The sequence below is a fragment of the Scomber japonicus genome, chromosome 3 (genome assembly GCF_027409825.1).
Source record: "Scomber japonicus isolate fScoJap1 chromosome 3, fScoJap1.pri, whole genome shotgun sequence".
Lineage (NCBI taxonomy): Eukaryota > Metazoa > Chordata > Actinopteri > Scombriformes > Scombridae > Scomber > Scomber japonicus.
In genome coordinates this window covers 38,034,970-38,040,625 of record NC_070580.1, presented here as the reverse complement: position 1 = coordinate 38,040,625, position 5,656 = coordinate 38,034,970, and the positions used below count along the sequence as shown (strand labels likewise).

At 44.7% G+C, this 5,656-nt stretch overlaps 1 long non-coding RNA gene across 1 annotated transcript in view; it reads right to left on the bottom strand.

The window, feature by feature from the left end:
• The window catches only part of LOC128355691 (uncharacterized), a 162,938-nt gene extending 157,647 nt beyond the window's left edge, over window positions 1-5,291 (bottom strand). Inside the window, exons 1-2 of the long non-coding RNA XR_008321140.1 lie at window positions 5,162-5,291; window positions 5,069-5,113 (exon numbers count right to left, since the gene is read on the bottom strand). This is a non-coding gene — a long non-coding RNA (uncharacterized LOC128355691). The remainder of the gene's footprint in view (window positions 1-5,068; window positions 5,114-5,161) is intronic.
• Between the last annotated feature and the right edge of the window lie 365 nt (window positions 5,292-5,656).

The following is a 5,656-nucleotide window of genomic DNA, read 5'->3' as shown; positions in this document are numbered from 1 at the left end:
GAGGGAAGGAAGGACGGAGGAAGGAAAGGGAGGAAGGAAGGTAGGGGGGAGGAAAGATAGAGAGAAGGAGGGAGGGAGGAAGGGAAGAAAGAAGGAAGGAAGGAAGGAAGAAGAAAGGGGGATGGAGGAAGGAAAGAAGGAAGGGAGGAGAGAAGGAGGGAGTGAGGAAGAACAGATGGAAGGAAGGAAAGGAAGGAAGGAAGGACGGAGGAAGGAAAGAAGGAAGGGAGGAGAGAAGGAGGGAGGAAGAACAGATGGAAGGAAGGACGGAGGAAGGAAAGAAGGAAGGGAGGAGAGAAGGAAGGAGGGAGGAAGAACAGATGGAAGGAAGGAAGGAAGGACGGAGGAAGGAAGGAAGGGAGGAGAGAAGGAGGGAGGGAGGAAGAACAGATGGAAGGAAGGAAAGGAAGGAAGGAAGGACGGAGGAAGGAAAGAAGGAAGGAAGGAGAGAAGGAGGGAGGGAGGAAGAACAGATGGAAGGAAGGAAAGGAAGGAAGGAAGGACAGAGGAAGGAGAGAAGGCGGGAGTGAGGAAGAACAGATGGAAGGAAGTAAAGGAAGGAAGGAAGGACAGAGGAAGGAAAGAAGGAAGGGAGGAGAGAAGGAGGGAGGGAGGAAGAACAGATGGAAGGAAGGAAAGGAAGGAAGGAAGGAAGGACAGAGGAAGGAAAGAAGGAAGGGAGGAGAGAAGGCGGGAGTGAGGAAGAACAGATGGAAGGAAGTAAAGGAAGGAAGGACGGAGGAAATAAGGAACGAGGGAGGGAGAAAGGAAAAGAGGAAGGGAAGAAAGAAGGCAGGGAGGAAGGAAAGGAAGGAAGAAAGTTACCAAATATAATTATTTGCCCAATAAAGGGTTAACTTCACACTACATCCACATTTTTGAGTCAGTAAATTGCAAGTACAGTCACTTTATTACACTATCAACTAAAATCAGCGTCATTAAAACCGAATAATCGTTGGTGGACTCTGACTTCGACCTTTGAGCTGTGTAGTCTAGTATTCAGGTTCATTAACAGCTACTTTCAGCCACTAGGAGGAGCTCTAAGCTTCTTGTGTTGAAGTAGAACCTGAAACACAGAGTGAATGTTTCCTGCTGCCCTCGGCTACTTTGACTCGGTAGTAAGTTAGCCTGCTAGCTAGCTGACTGGTAGTAAGTTAGCCTGCTAGCTAGCTGACTCAGTAGTAAGTTATCCTGCTAGCTAGCTGACTCGGTAGTAAGTTAGCCTGCTAGCTAGCTGACTCGGTAGTAAGTTATCCTGCTAGCTAGCTGACTCGGTAGTAAGTTAGCCTGCTAGCTAGCTGACTCGGTAGTAAGTTATCCTGCTAGCTAGCTGACTGGTAGTAAGTTATCCTGCTAGCTAGCGGACTGGTAGTAAGTTATCCTGCTAGCTAGCTGACTCGGTAGTAAGTTAGCCTACTAGCTAGCTGACTGGTAGTAAGTTAGCCTGCTAGCTAGCTGACTGGTAGTAAGTTAGCCTACTAGCTAGCTGACTGGTAGTAAGTTAGCCTGCTAGCTAGCTGACTGGTAGTAAGTTAGCCTGCTAGCTAGCTGACTGGAGGGAACATGATGCAGACGAAGACACACTAAAGTCCAGCGTGGTTTAAAACCTTCCAGAAAGTAAAGGATAATGTTGTCAGGTGTGAAATATGTGGAGCAGAGTTGAGCTACGGTGGCTTCACATGGACAAAAAGCTGCTGTCTGCTGTGACGGTTACTGAGGGAGACGGACCTGACGCTAATCACCAAACGGGTACGAAAACTAACATTACTTCTCTCATTGCTAACATGACTGTAAAGGAAATGCTCAGCGTTGTTTATGACGGGGAGGAAATAATCCACCTGTTATATTTTTATTGGCCTGTAAGAATTATTCTTTTAATTAATGTGTTTGTGTAAAGAAATGAAGGCTGATTATCATTTATATTAATACAAGTTTGTGGAGTTAAAGCTTGTTGGAAATTATTTTTTGACACATTATGTAGCTCTTGTGAATGTTGGCATGCTGCAAATATTCAGTTATTTGTCTGTTATACCCACCATGAATAAATAGGCTCATGCACATCCTTACTAAGTATATCTATGATGATACAGATAATGTTCAACAACTAGCGAGAAGCGGTCGCCCTAATCTATGAGAGGAGTTCCACTTGAAAATGACCAAAACAGCATTCAGACAAAGATCTGATCAATAGTGCAGAGGAAGTCCGTTCAGGTCAAGACAAAAAAATCAGAGCGTTGCAGATTAATAAGTAGTAACTATTAAATGCACACGAAGAATGGAGAAATATAAGATTGGGCTCCTCTCTTCTCCTCCTCCCTCTCTCTCTCTCTATCCATCCATCTATATCCATTAACATTCATGTTCTATTAATGCATCAATAAGCTAAAGTTCTTCCCTGGAGTTGTCTGTGCTTTCTGGTCTCACAGGTAATCTGGGCCTGGAGACGTCCAGATGACGGATTCCAGTCCTGGACCTTCAATGTGCTTCTCTCTCCTCTCCTTCCTCTCTCTCCTCTCCTTCCTCTCTCCTTTCCTTCCTCTCTCTCCTCTCCTTCCTTTCTCTCCTCTCCTTCCTCTCTCTCCTCTCCTTCCTTTCTCTCCTCTCCTTCCTTTCTCTCCTTTCCTTCCTCTCTCTCCTCTCCTTCCTTTCTCTCCTCTCCTTCTTCTCTCTCCTCTCCTTCCTTTCTCTCCTTCGTTTCTCCTCTCCTTCCTCTCTCTCCTCTTCCTCTCTCTCCTCTCCTTCCTTTCTCTCCTTCGTTTCTCCTCTCCTTCCTCTCTCTCCTCTTCCTCTCTCTCCTCTCCTTCCTCTCTCTTTCCTCCTCTCCTTCCTTTCTCTCCTCTCCTTCCTCTCTCTCTCCTCTTCTTCTCTCTCCTCTCCTTCCTCTCTCTCCTCTTCTTCTCTCTCCTCTCCTTCCTTTCTCTCCTCTCCTTCCTCTCTCCTCTCCTTCCTTTCTCTTCCTTCCTCCTCTCTCTCTCTCTTCTCCTTCCTCTCTCTCTTCTCCTGGTTGGTATACAGTGGGGAAAAGGACAGTTTCAGGTGTTATGTGTGTTTTTGCCGCCTGTTTGAACGCTGAGTGAAGAGCACTCAGCTCCGTTCAATAACTGGAGAAATCTCTCAGCCCACTTGAGACAGTCTGAGCAGCCTGCTGAACACAAACACTGAAACCTGCTGCAATTCATCACAGAAAACTACAAACAACCTGATCAGCTGAACAAAAGGTCTGATTGCTCCTTTCATAAACTGCTGCAGAGAGATTTTAAGATTAATTACAGGCGGAGTGTAATCTTGCGTTTCGTGAACACTCAGCTTGTTTCAATCTGAATTTTTTTTTTCCTGGAGCGAGTAGAAGTGATATCTCAGTTTGACCCAGTCATGCTCTGCCACACTTATTTAAACAAGCATATTCAAAATTAACTAATTTCCCCCGTGGCTGAAATGTACAACTGATGCAAGACTGTAGAGAGAGTTTAGGAAGTATTATGCAGTAATAATAAACGGCTCTCCAGAGCTCAGTCACAATGAGCAGTGAGCAGTGGAGCTAAAATGATAAAGACTCATTTCCTGTTGGCACTTTCCCCAACAGGAACGTGTGTGAGTGTCATTTTTTTTGGCAGCTAGAAACATTAAGTTTGGATATTTCCACCTGTTGAAACCAGACTTCAGATAATGCTGGGAGTAAACAGGAAGTGCTGGGAGTAAACAGGAAGTGCTGGGAGTAAACAGGAAGTGCTGGGACTGAACAGGAAGTTATGTGTTTTATAGTGGAGGTCACACTCTGAAACTATTCTGTTTAGACAAATATCAGCCTTTGTGAAAATATACCTGTATTAATGAAAAGGATGGATGGATGGATGGATGGATGGATGGATAGATAGATAGATAGATAGATAGATGGGTAGATGGGTAGATGGATAGATGTTGTCCTCCAGTCAAGGAAGGATGGAAGGGAGGAAGAAGGATGGAAGGGAGGGAAGAAGAAGGAAGGAAGGAAGGAAGGGAGAAAGGAAGGAAAGGAGGGAGAAAGGAAGGAAAGGAGGGAAGAAGGAAGGGAGAAAAGGAAAGGAGGAAAGAAGGAAGGAAGGAAGGTAGGAGGGAGGGAGGGAGAAAGGAAAAGAGGTAGGGAGAAAGGTAGGGGAGGATAGAAAGAGAGAAGGAGGGAGGAAGGAAGGGAGGAAAGAAGGAACAGTCAAAACAGACAGGGTCAACTTGACCCGGGAGGACAACACAGGGGTTAATGCACATTTTATAACAATACATGATATTTTTTTAACTTTTTGTTGGTTTTGAGGCTTAAATAAGGAGAGTATCCTTCACATCTATCCACATCTGAGTACAGCTCTCAGACTTCTTCTCTCTCTCTGTGACAGTAGCTTGAGGTTGGAGAAGTTTCTTATCTCTGAAACTCATTAAAACGTTCCTGGGGTCAAACATGTCACAGGACAGACTGTCTGTACTTAATGTTCCCTCCATCAGCGATGAAGTCAGGAGGCCAGTGGATACGTATCACTGAGTTAGAGATAGCAAGACTCACAGGATCAGATTCTTAGTGCTCGTCTAAGCTTTGCCTCCCAGACTCACATAATGTCTTTATTTATTGGATTTTACACCATTTGTTGTCTTTAGGGGATAAATATCGACTGAGGCTGAACGACTGCAGTCTAACATTACACATAGTTTTATTAATGTTCTGTTAGATCCAACAAATACAATTCAGGTTTCTCTCTGAATATAAAACGTTTTAGCATATGTTGCATTTCTCTCATCTTCATCTTTCATCTACAAATTGGAGTTTCTTAAACAATACATAACATTTCATTTTGAACACAAAGGCAAGGCAAGGCCTTACAAACTTACTACCAGTCAGCTAGCTAGCAGGCTAACTTACTACCAAGTCAGCTAGCTAGCAGGCTAACTTACTACCAGTCAGCTAGCTAGCAGGATAACTTACTACCAGTCAGCTAGCTAGCAGGATAACTTACTACCAGTCAGCTAGCTAGCAGGATAACTTACTACCAGTCAGCTAGCTAGCAGGCTAACTTACTACCAGTCAGCTAGCTAGCAGGATAACTTACTACCAGTCAGCTAGCTAGCAGGATAACTTACTACCAGTCAGCTAGCTAGCAGGATAACTTACTACCAGTCAGCTAGCTAGCAGGATAACTTACAACCAGTCAGCTAGCTAGCAGGATAACTTACTACCGAGTCAAAGTAGCCGAGGGCAGCAGGAAACATTCACTCTGTGTTTCAGGTTCTACTTCAACACAAGAAGCTTAGAGCTCCTCCTAGTGGCTGAAAGTAGCTGTTAATGAACCTGAATACTAGACTACAGCTCAGTGAGTCAATAAAGTTTTTCAATGAATAAAAATCACAATCAGAGTACGGTATCCCCACACAGGCCCATCGTACATCTAGACTGTGAGGTCGGGTGGGAATCTGAGCTGGAGGAGCGCCGGACGTGTTTGCCCGAGGAAATAAAACATGAGCTCTGCAGATTCATCAGGTTCTAGTTTTTATTTCCTCCTCCTCCTCTTCCTCCTCTTCCCTCTCTCTCTCTCTCTGCTTTGCTCCCGGTATGATTTCCATCCTTCTCTTGACTTATATCTTTTAAAAATGGAGTGACCGGCCTTGGCTTGCACTGCTGATGCAAGAGGTATCG